The sequence below is a fragment of the Periplaneta americana genome, chromosome 6, assembly GCF_040183065.1.
Source record: "Periplaneta americana isolate PAMFEO1 chromosome 6, P.americana_PAMFEO1_priV1, whole genome shotgun sequence".
In the NCBI taxonomy this organism is placed as follows: domain Eukaryota; kingdom Metazoa; phylum Arthropoda; class Insecta; order Blattodea; family Blattidae; genus Periplaneta; species Periplaneta americana.
This window is the reverse complement of record NC_091122.1, coordinates 50,913,906-50,926,427: the sequence shown is the minus strand read 5'-3', so window position 1 is coordinate 50,926,427 and position 12,522 is coordinate 50,913,906. Positions and strand designations below refer to the sequence as shown.

The 12,522-nt window shown below is 35.5% G+C and overlaps 1 long non-coding RNA gene across 1 annotated transcript in view; it reads left to right on the top strand.

The window, feature by feature from the left end:
- LOC138702198 (uncharacterized) overlaps window positions 1-11,931 on the top strand; it is a 100,163-nt gene extending 88,232 nt beyond the window's left edge. The window contains exon 4 of the long non-coding RNA XR_011332798.1: window positions 10,674-11,931. This is a non-coding gene — a long non-coding RNA (uncharacterized lncRNA). The remainder of the gene's footprint in view (window positions 1-10,673) is intronic.
- Window positions 11,932-12,522: the final 591 nt, after the last annotated feature.

The following is a 12,522-nucleotide window of genomic DNA, read 5'->3' as shown; positions in this document are numbered from 1 at the left end:
ACAGAAGATGCACTCGTGCTCGATTGGTGAATGTGGGTTTTCCCTAACTCATATCCGAAGGTTGTGACGGCTCACCTTGCCACTTAAATGGAAGATGCTTCGTCACTGAACACCAGACGGGAAGCAAAATCATAGTTCTCGATGCTCTTTTACATGAGACTGCAAAAGTTCCGTCACTTCACTCGTAATTTGTCTCTTGGCCTTAGAGCAGCGGTGACCAAAGCGGGTATCGTGATTACATCGTGCAACCACAGACATTCAAATGGGTACGACGAGTATCCTGTACACTGCTGTGTCTTTCATTCACGTACTGAAGGCAAGCAGTGGCGGTATCATGTCGCTCTACAAACTCTCTCTCTCTATAAGCAGTAAGAGGTGGTTTCGTAACGAATGAGAAGGAGAACTTTTTGTTGTTCTGTCCGACAAAATGTAATATGTTTACTATGCTCAGCGGTTGAATTAGGAGTATATAGAAACATTAATTGCCACGCTGAATAATGCATTATTATTATTATGAGAATTAATTTGGTACGGACATGTTCAGCGGATGGAAAACGAAAGACTTGCCGAAAACTATCTTGAAATGGGTTCCAAATGGGAGAAGGAGAAGAAGAAGAAGAAGAAGAAGAAGAAGAAGAGGGCGACCGCGAGATACATGGATTAAAGGAGTTAAAAATGCTATGTCACAGAGAGAGTTACAAGACGGAGATTGGGAGGACAAAGAAGATGGCAACTAGGGTCCGGAGAGCGACCCTTCTCGTTGTGAAGCCGGATATATATATATATATATATATATATATATATATATAATTATTATTATTATTATTATTATTATTATTATTATTATTATTATTACTGACCCCTAAGTATGTGTTTCTATAATTCTTCTGTACGTGCATGAATATTGATATTTTTAGATCTTCTCCTTAGCAGGATAAAATTATCAGGTTTTATCTCAATTTTAATCTTTAGATGATAACTATTTATTAATTATTCATTTAATAATAATACTGTAGAAAAACTGATTCAATATTATATGCTAACGAATTGTTAAACGCCAGGAATTGACATGTATTAAATCATAGCCAGGAGGAGAAAGATAACATAAATAAATGTAAGGAAGTCAGCTACCTAATGAGGTTTGAAATATCTCATGCTCTAAAGCCTTTTAATAGAACAAAATTTCACAAAAGAGTAATGATTAAAACAGCTTAAATAACTTGTACATAAGAAGTTTTTAATTTTGAAAAACTACGAATTTCTCGACCAAGTATCTAGAGAAGAATTTAGAAAATTCCTAATTATATTCAAGAGGAAGGTTAAAAAAAGAAGCAAGAAAAATCGTATATTATTCACTGGCTCTTGATGACAGCAGTGACATTACTGATACAGCAAAGCTCGAGATTTTTATCCGCGGGATTGATCAAGATGTTAGTACAGAACCACCACTGGTTGTAGTTTTCATGCCAAGTACCTTTCCTCCGTCTCCTTACTTCATAATCTGTCTGTCGCATGTAACCACTGCAGATCGAGTTTTGGTCGTCGCTGCCTTAGAGCCTGAAAGAGTTGCAATCTGTGGGGCTTAATAATCAAGCGCCAACTCAAAACACGCCAAGCAGTCATCTGAAGAATTTCCAGTTCTCGATTAGTGCGGTTGGTTGACTTCATCGGACTACGTTGGATGCTCTGATTAGCTGCACGTTATACTCAGATGCATGCAGCCGTCCTGTGCTGTTGCCTTTACGCAGATCTCTGTTCCTTGAATTGCTGATATCACCGAAGGATATTCTCAGTACACAGTGAATCTACAAGTATTTCGTAACGTCGACGAAAATTCATGCTGCACTGTGTCTACCAGTTCACTTTTGAAAACTCCAAAAATTCTCCTGCTGTACGGTGGCTATTTTCTCAAATTTTCTGTCGCGGAACAGTGAAGTGTCTTCCATCACGCTACGTCTACACGGCAGTCTACAGGATAGTCCAAGGTCAGGAGTCCTAACCTTCTGCTTTTGCAAGGGATCAAGGGACAAAGTCAACAGTTTGCTGTAATATTATTTTCCTTATAAGAAATTTGGTACTTTTAGGCTGACCAGGTTTTTTATGGTCCAGCAGGGGACATCGGCAATTTCAAGAAAAACCACAAGCACTTCTCTAATCATTATCCGTTGAAATGTTGCAGACAATACATGTAACAGTAGATATAATTATAGAACTTTGCACACTAAATTTGTACAGTATCTTAACTTTATTAAATGAATAAACACACAACTCTTATACATAATTATGGCCACTAAGAATTCAATTTCAGTAGCTACTGACGCATGCATGGAAGTCTTTCACATAATATTGTATACACTGAACTCTAATACACACATTTTACAAGTACTGGTCTGAAGAATATATCTTTTTAAGGATCTGTTCATTCCCATACAGCTCCACACTAAGTTCTTCACTTATAACAAAACTGTTTCAATTTTCATTCTTGATTTTTCATCAGTCCAGACTGAGTTCATTGTGGAGAAAAGTCTTTCAACTGTTGAATTACTGACTGAAAGACACATGATTAATGACACTATTTAGAGAGGATTTTCAAATGGAATAGATGTTGAAAAACATCACACCAATTTTCACCTGTTGGTATGTCACAAAATTTCTTATTTTTTGAAATACTTAAAAATGGATGCTGCGGCAGTTCTAACGCTTCCGCAGAACGCGAATGAAGACAAAGATGGTATGTTCTTCTTATCGCCTACTGTGTCTCATACTGAGAACCGTTCAGAAACGTGCATGAATCGTAGCAGTTTCATCGCGATACTTAAATATTTACGTGTAAAATCTCATTGAAACAAAATCAAAACTTCTGGGAACAAAATTAATTTCTGAGGACAAAAACGGAGACTGTCCACGGAAATCGACGACGTCTGGTCAGCCTAATAAGTAAAAATGTAATTAGAACCATCTCGTATTTAGTCAAACTGTAAGTATTCATTATTTTACAATCCTTTTTTATGATTATACCTTTACCCTGTCGATTGACAAGTCTGTGGAGCTGTTATATTACAAAATTTTATTACTCGTATATACTTCCTTCAATCCCTTGGGAGGAGGGGTATTCTTAAATTTCTTGTTCCTTTTGACAAGTATTTCAGAATTAATTTGGTTGGACTTAGAGCATTTATTTTTGCTATATGGTTGTTCGAGTTTTGTCGATGTTGAACTATGGAAGTTGTGAATAATTTCAAGGGAAAAATTGTGTGCACTCAAAGTTGGGTTCTGGCGTCTTGTCAGCTCAGTTGAGTTGTGTGGATAAAAAGGGAAGAATTGTGACGGTGTTGTGTATAGTTTCTGGGGTAGCTCAGTCGGTAGAGCATTCGTGCGCTAAGCGAAGGGTCCCGGGATCGGTACCCGGCCCCGGAACAATTCTTCCCTTGAAATTATTCAAGCCCTCTTCACAGGGAACTTCTACCTGAAAGCCAGATTTGCATATGGAAGTTATGGTTTCAGTAGCATCTAATTTCCTTTACAAATAATTATTGTATCACTATATATAATAGGCGACTTGTTTATAAATAAATAATCATAGGCAATACCACGAGTGCTGTTCATTCGGCGATAAATTTAGGAGCAGTGCAGTGGTATTTGTTTAGACTATTTCACAAATAGGGTCTATAATAATATATAACAACAGTAATAAGCAAGACATATAGCCTAAATAATGTTTAAAACAATAAATTAAGTGCAGTAACAAACTCACGCGCTTCCTTTACGTTCATTTTGTTTTCAATGCAACTTATCGTCGCCGACCTTACATGATTCGAGTTTGTTCGTGTCTCTGTGATGTCAGACGCCACCAGATGTAAACATGTTTAATAACCTAGCTCACTATTTTTTCGTTGTTCAGAAGTTCATATGGCATTGCCGAAAGCTGTTCTATTTAATCACAATATTAGGTAGTTAGGTCTAGATGTGAAGTGCAATTGAGGACCGTTTTTGCAAAACTTGCTAACTGTAAAATTTGTAAAATTGAGATTTTGGTGGATTCGTTAACATAAAGCAGGCCTCTACACGATGTTAAAGTTATCTTAGTAAAATTGAATTATTTCTCTTCATTGTAGTGTGTCAAAGTTTGATGGTTGCACCTATAACCTACTTGTCTCCATTCAGTTTTTTGTCTCTCCTGTAAAATTTAATTTTTTCAAGTTAGCAAGTTTTGCAAAAACGGTCCTCAATTGATCTTGAGTCTTTGGCTACAACTGATCTACCTTAATATACAACGCAGGAAAATCAGTATTTAATTTATATCACGTAACAACAATACATTCAAATGAACTCGATAAAAAAAAGCTATTGAAATACAACTGCAGGAAGATAATTCATAAATAACAAGAAATTATGTAAAACCATTCGTAAATAAGCAACAAATAATGTAAATTGAGAAGGCTTTGCGCTTGTAAATATATTTTCTTTATCTTCTTCCGATCGGACAGCCATATTTGTTTTGTAAATCACTACAATTCAATGAGTGTTATGACTGTAATGGGCTTTTTCATTGCTTATGATTTTTTAAAAAGTGCCAGTTATGTGCCATAATTTTGCATTGTCTTACACAGCTCTGATTTGAAGATTCTTACACACCATTGGTGAATGAGAGTATGAGTGAAATAGTCTACCATAAAACGCAAGAGAAAGAGAGAGATGGCTTTTTACAGATCCAAGTCACCTGGAAGATCGCCCAAAATAATCAAGACTCTTTTATGAAACTATCTTATGTGACCCTTATTCTCCTTTGTTTCATTTTATGATAGAGGACTAAACAAACTTATTTTATAAGTAATTCATGCAGGCATTTTTAAATTCTAATATTTCTGTATGAAATTTATATTGGAGTTGAAACTCTCTACATATTAATAATTTTATTATCGTGAATGACGCAAATATTTTTGAAAACATAACATTTTTTTTAGAAAATTTTCGATTGAAGACACAATACTCTAACACAAACAATTTTGGAAGAATACGATCACGTTATTCAACGTAAAATAATTGACAAGAACATTGCTGTAGCTAATGTTCAATAAACCTTTATTATTTTTTAAATAAACACCCAGAATTTTAGGACTATTAACTTTTGAAACTTAATGTCAACAAAATTAATCAAATTCGTTAGCTATAAGTCACTATTTGTGTTATATTTTATTTAGGAACAACTGGATAATACGCACGGCATACCAACGTCGGCAGTCGACGTTGCTCGCTGGCCACTCGTCACCGGGCCGTACCGAGTCGTGTCAAACAAAAGACAATCAAAATGGTGGTAGTAAAATTCGCGACTATATTATTAAATAATTCACTCCATTAGTCAAGTGTAAGGTTTGTGCAGCACAGCGGCGGTGTTTTGAATGCAGCAAAAGAAAATGCAGATATAGTAATATCATAAAGGAGATTATCACACCGAAATAAAGGGGGGGGGAGGTGTATTTTAGAGAATAGTCCTATCATTAAAATGAAGAAAAGTAAATTTCCGGTTAATGTTCGCCAAAGCGTTAAGTACGTAATTATGACCGCGTTCCCGTTTTATTTGTGGTCTATAGAAAATACCTCGTCTTTTACGAAGAAAACTTTTAGCGGCCATGAAATTATTCACCGCTTTCATCATATTATTATTTATGAATATTACGAAACAAAAACTATCATAAGGGCCACGACCGACATGATCATCTTGGCTGTCTGCGTATGCGCGGACTTGATTAATAAAAACCTAAACTAACCAAACCTAACCTTCGTATATGCAAGATGTGTAACCGGAGCAAGAAGGGATCTTCTTGATTTGATCTGGAATGTACACACCAAAATAAAGTGAAGGATCACGCTGCCACTGCATGAGAGGTCCGCGCATGCACCAGGGCAAAACTGTTCCTATAGCGGCCTCTCATCTCACAAACGTAATCTACTAGCAATATTTACGCAAATATATATAGTTGCTAACAGTGCTGCTATCTCTAAGTAATTTCAGAACGAAGGAGGTAGAAAAAAATTCTCTTTCTAACGACGCCACAGATCAACGTCGTGTCCTTATGTTGGCGACATTGTGTATTTAGTTAAATTTGGTCGTAACCGTAACGGCACGGTTCAAAGCTACCGTAGCAAATTCTCCAGTTTAGTGTTTATTTATTGTAAATGTTCCTGAATCATGTATGTAATTTGTAACCGTAAATCAACGCTTTTAATATCCCATCACTACTCGTAATTGTTTTATTGTTCAAGAATTATGCATTAATATGAAACTGAAAGCCAGACATTGTTTTATCAGTCTGCTATTGATTATCTTTTTAAAGATGTGTATTTACAGTACTTTGAAACAGTTAGACATTCTTGTATATCTTTGGCATTGATTATTCCTCAAATATCTAATTAATCTTTAATAGGAGTCAATCTTTCACTAATGAACATACTTCTACATAATCCATGTAATTTGTAACTGTGACCACTATTTTGTATTGCCACTTTACTAATGTTTATTGGTTATAAAATATATATTTTTAGTAGGCTATTTTGCAACACTTTATCAACAGCTAAGGTTATTTAGCGTCTCAATGAGATGAGGGTGATAATGCCGGTAAAATGAGTCCGGGATCCAACACCGAAAGTTACCCAGCATTTGCTCATATTGGGTGGAGGGAAAACCCCGGAAAAAACCTCAACCAGGTAACTTTCCCCGACCGGGAATCGAACGCGGGCCACCTGGTTTCGCGGCTAGACGCGTAACCGTTACTCCACAGGTGTGGTCTAAAATATGTATCTTGATGCCAACTATAACCCTAATATACCTCAGGGTGAAATACGGTTCATTACATTGGATAATAAAACAAGAAGTCCATCAAATAGTTCAGTATTTAGGGCAAATCGTTTTAAATAAATGGCTAGACAGACAAAAGGCATGTCAAAATAGTCACTCCATTATCGCAGTAAAAACGTGTAAGCCTATTTCCGTTTTTGCAGCAAAACAAAGAGAGACAGAATCACAATACTTTTATACTTCATTCAGTGAGTCAATAAAAATTAAGAAAATTCTATTTTAAGTAGCATTCTTACACATACAAAAGCTTCTTTTATATAACGAATAATTAGGGCTATTCAAAAGTATGAGAATACCTACAATTGAAATTATTCATGGCAGCGTCTAAAATTGCACGATATAGTTCTACAGGGACATCATTTTATTTTTACTAACATTTTTAACATTAACTTGCCTATACCTCTGGATCAACGCCGTTTGCTACCCCCTTCCACGACTGGAGCTCGATGATACTGATGTAATAAACAAACAAACCACTTTACTAGGTATAGGAGGGAAGAAAAGTAGTTCATCCATTTACGTAAACTAGGAAATATTGCGCTTTTGAGTTTGATCTTTTTCATTAGGTTTTTGTTTAATCAAATACAGTACTGTATTAACAATAAGTGTTTTTACTCACGAACTGAGCTGTCCATGTGGACGTATTCATTATGCAGTGTATATTATACGTCTACAGCACATTAACGTACAATATAGAGAATGAAGTTAAATTGAAAAATAATCATAATATGGATATTTATACACTTTTTTTAAAATGGTGGCCGCTCATTTCGATACAGGCTTCAGTTCAAATGTGCATATTATCGCACTATAGACTATTGTACCTAATCCCAATTACCACTTTCGTTCTTCGTACTAGTAACTCATGTTGAAATAATTCTGTACTTACTCTTTAAGAGAGTACCTTAAGTACTGTAAATTCAATCTTCACTTCTGCCCGATCCGAAATGATAAAATTACTCAGACATACTATCTACTGTCCGTCCAAGTGGTTATGTCGTAGGGTCGTAGAAAGAGAGGAAATCACGTGACAGTTAATTACTTAACGAAGCCCTTTTATTTAAGTTATTTTTTCAACAGTTGTAAAATATTACTTAGACGTCCAATTCCTAACAGAAATTAATGTTCTCAGAAAAGAGCTAAGACAGCCCAGCCACTAGCTGGCGAATAAAAGCTGGTGGGGGAAACCGGGATACGACGTAGGCAAATGGACGACAGTACCTGTGCGAAAATGATTCAATATTGAAAGCTCTTTCGTCACTGGAAAACGCGAACATATTTTTGGAACGTACTGTTTACTATGACCGTAAGGCTACTTACTATGACTGTATATGCGGTCTTGGATCTGTGTGGAGGACGGTTGAACTTCATTAGTAGAAGGAGTAGGAGTGAAATACATTCAAAAACTCAGGTATAATAAAAATTGAAATAAAAATAAAAGATATCGCTGTATATTGTTTTAAAAGATCGATGCTTAAGTGTGTGTTAAAAAGAGCAGGTTTGCATCCAAATAATCCAATATTTTATGCAACAGAGAAGTCATAGAAATGAAGCTAATAATAAATCGGTTGCACTACTTCAACATAAATAATTCAACGTGTACTCACGTAATAACCCAGATCCAGATTCAATTATAATCTCGACTGCAATATTTAAATTATGATAATTTCAATGCTACTACACGTCAGATAAAGTGGGCTATCGTGTATCTGAATTTTTATCCGACACAAATAGTAAAATGTCAATGCTCTCAACACGACACTGTCACTGAGCATTAACGGCAGACTGTTAAGACATTTAAGTACATTCACACTCCACGCGTAAAGAATCTCATGCATGGTACGTTTACTTTTCAGCTTACAAATGCCTATCTCCAGAACTCTGTATTTAGATCTCTACGAAATTTCACGGACAAAAATCTAAATTGTATTGTACTGTATTGTATTGTATTTATTTACATTACATGATATTCGTACATCACTTCACAGGTAGAATATGGAAGATGTCAAACGAAAAAAAAAAATCTTAATAGTACTATAAAGTCTTAATTATAGTCACAAGTCTAGTTGAAATATGCACAGAAGAGTTTTACAATATAATCTACTAGACTAGACGGCATTTCCGAAGCGCTCGGCTGCTACATGCGCCGTAGCATTTCTGGTATGTGACGTCACAAGCTTGTACAGTAGAACCAATCGGAATCAGTCTATAACAAGTACTTCCTAAGTTCGTGTGTTCACGTGTGAGTGTTTCAATACATTAAATAACAAAGCTAACATTTACTGCGTGTGTGTAAGATAAATAAATGGAAGAAGAGACTGTAAAAAGACAAATATTGCACAGGCAGACGCGGAAAATAGTGTTTAAGATGTATAATTATTTTAAAAACGTTGACGAGCAGAACGCTGCCGGCCATCTTGATGCTGGCAGCAACGTTGCCAATGCGCAAGAAACGACTGCAGAAGCATGTGGTGTGTGATTGAGAAACGTGCAAAGAATGTTAATGAAGGAAAGAGGGCTTGTTTGGTGTCATGCTTACTGTAGTCAACGGCTAAGGTCATTACTGTCTTTTCAGAATTCAAATTCTCTCTTGTGCTATTTGTTTTGCACGTGCGCGTGAAGTACGATGTGACAATGTTGTACGCTGCTTTGCTCTCTCTGTCTCTCTCTCTCCCTCTCTCTCGACGCAAACGCTAGCAGACTACCGCCTTCCGAATTTCCGTCGACTCTAGTATGACACAAAGTTTTAGTATCAATACTTAAAACACAGAAATATTCATGAAGCATTGTTGAATGTCATGAATTCACCTATAGAATAGAAGGCGTGAGAAATTAGGCACTTCTTTAATTTGGCCCTAAATAATTATATGTTTTGAGTTTCATTTTTTATTTCCATAGGGAGACTATTAAAATCTTTACTGCCATATAACGCACTCCTTTTTGATAGCACGATAGACTTGCCGATGGTGTGCGAAAGTCATTTTTACGCGTATTTATGCTATGAACTGTTGAATTAGTTACAAAATTTTAACGATTATATACGAGGAAGATTTATTAATGAAAAAAATATACTGACAAGCCATAGGCATTGTTTGTAGAATTTTGAAAATGGTTGTACACGATTCCCTAGATTTCGCACTCACTAATTAACTCTTAAATTGACGAAGTATCCTATAGAATACAACATTTTCATCTATATTATAATTTTAATAAAATAACAGAAAATAAATTGGCAGGAAAATATAAAGTTAAGCAAAATTACAAAATAATATTATACAACAAATATAATACGGACATTGCGTTAGTTGTTTTCTTTGCAGTCCGTCATGGTTTTAGAAATATCAGTGTGAGGCATTACAGTCCTTCCAATTTAAGGGCTAAAACTAATTGCATCAAAACTTAAGTTCATTGCCCTGTTCTCAACTGCAAGAGAATTCTTTCTCTCTAGTCCAGTGGATGATGTCTTCTGGACACAGTCTAGTATATACAGTCACGAAGCTCAATACGTAGTAAATATGCATCCATAGAAAGTTGCTAACCACTAGGATCGCTATTATCGCTTCATTATAGACAATGCGAAATAGTATCTTCACAGTCTATTGTTCCTAGCACCCTCACAACTCAAGCTTCGTGACTGTATATACTAGACTGTGGTCTGGATTTCCATTTTAGGCCTATTTCATTAAAAGTATCTTGTTATTATGCTTATTAGTTTATTACCTAGAGTATTTGCTAAGTTAAACACATCATCTCCTATCTATATTATTACTTCTTTGTTATCTTACCCTTCTTACAAACAGGCCTTTTGTATTTTCAGATAATGTCGTTCTCGCAGTGGACGGACGTGTGGCGAGATTACCGAGAACGTGGTTGACACGATGACAAAGACGCGGGATCACTTAACAGAGAAACATGTATGTCCCAGGTGAGATTCCAACTCACAACCGAGGGGTTCCGTACAACGTAAAAGCTTCAATTCATATGCACTTTATATATCGCGTGTGGCATATCTGAATTTTTCAGCTTAGAAATATTTACAGTCTCTCCCTACCAAATATAAAAAATCTCATTCGAATTAGTATTTAATTCTCATTTGTCCATGTTAGCATAAGTATAATATACGCTATGAAAATGTTTCTGTTCACATTGCTAAACACATTTTATATACAGGGTCCCATTTATCTTGTGCACCTGTTACAACTTTGTTTGGATAGGCATTCCAGAAGAAGTATGTCGTGTCAGTGAAGCTTTTCATCATTGGAATTTTTGTTTTTGAGCGTTATGTTAGAACGAGGGAGTAACATGTGTGGAGATTTGGTGCATTTAACTACATTATGGTACAAGATACACGTGACGTCGTCAATTTTTCAAATAGCACTAGGCAGAGGACGGACACTGGAAAGTTTTCTTTTCTCAATCGTACTATCAGGGACTGGAATGCTTTACCTGCAGACTTACTAAAGGCTTTACCAACAACCAAAAATGTATTTAAAAATAGGCTTAAGGACCTTACTAATAGACGGTAATTATACACAGTATTTAAAGGGTGTAAATGATATGTTGTTATTGAAGTGTTGTGTATCAGTGAAGAATTATGTTGTGTCAGTGAAGTGTGTTGTATCAGTGAAGAAGTATGTCGTGTCAGTGAAGTGTGCTGTGTAAGTGAAACGTGTTCCTGTCAGTGAAGCTTTATAGTTTATAGTGGCAGTGCATAGTATTTGAACAGTGAAATGTTTTTGAAGTGTTAGTGAAATCAGGATAGAATCAGTGAAATGTGAAGTAGTTCCATTGCAGTGAGTGAGTTGACAGCGAAATGAGTGTAATGTTGAAAGGTACTTGTGCAGATATGAACATATCATACTCGTGGGTTTTAGTTCGATCTTAGTTTTAAGATACGAATTAGATTTATTTACATCATCATCTCTATTTCAATTAATCAACTTATATTTGCCTTCAACAATTAACTTTCTTTTTTCTTTAATGTATCACATCACATTATTGTACATGTTTATTGTATTCAGGACCCTTGTGGTCACTCAAAATTCTTTGAGCTGATGTCTATAATTTAGAAATTTATTATATTTAAGTGATCGTTTCATTTAATTTAGTATATTCCCTGTTGTTGTTGTTGTTGTTATTATTATTATTATCATTATTATTATTAATTATTGTTAGTATTATTATTAATTGTATGTTTAATTAATAAGTTTATTATTGTCATTATTGAGTGTAATTAGTTACCACTGTCACCGGGTATATACCCACTGCAGTGTGAATAAATACATACATACATACTTTAATCGTGTTACTTTGATTACACACATTAAGACGAGTTCAAAAATGTATGACAATCTCACTTAATAGAACATGTGATCAGATTTCTACATGTCCAGTCCTGAAGAATCCCATAAGTGGGTTTCACCGTACTCCTTTGCCTACCTTCCCATGCAAACTTTCTCTCCCATTATTTTATATCATAAAAGCGAAACTGGCACTGAATAGCGAGCTTGTGTTATACCAAAAAGTGGCAGTCAGATTACACGTTTTTCTCTTTTTATATAACTCGTGACCAGGCTTCGGCCTAGGGACAAAGAGTAACCAGTATGAGGTTTAGAGTACACGGAGTATAAATGACGTCATGACCCGTGTGCAGTCACCCGACTGCA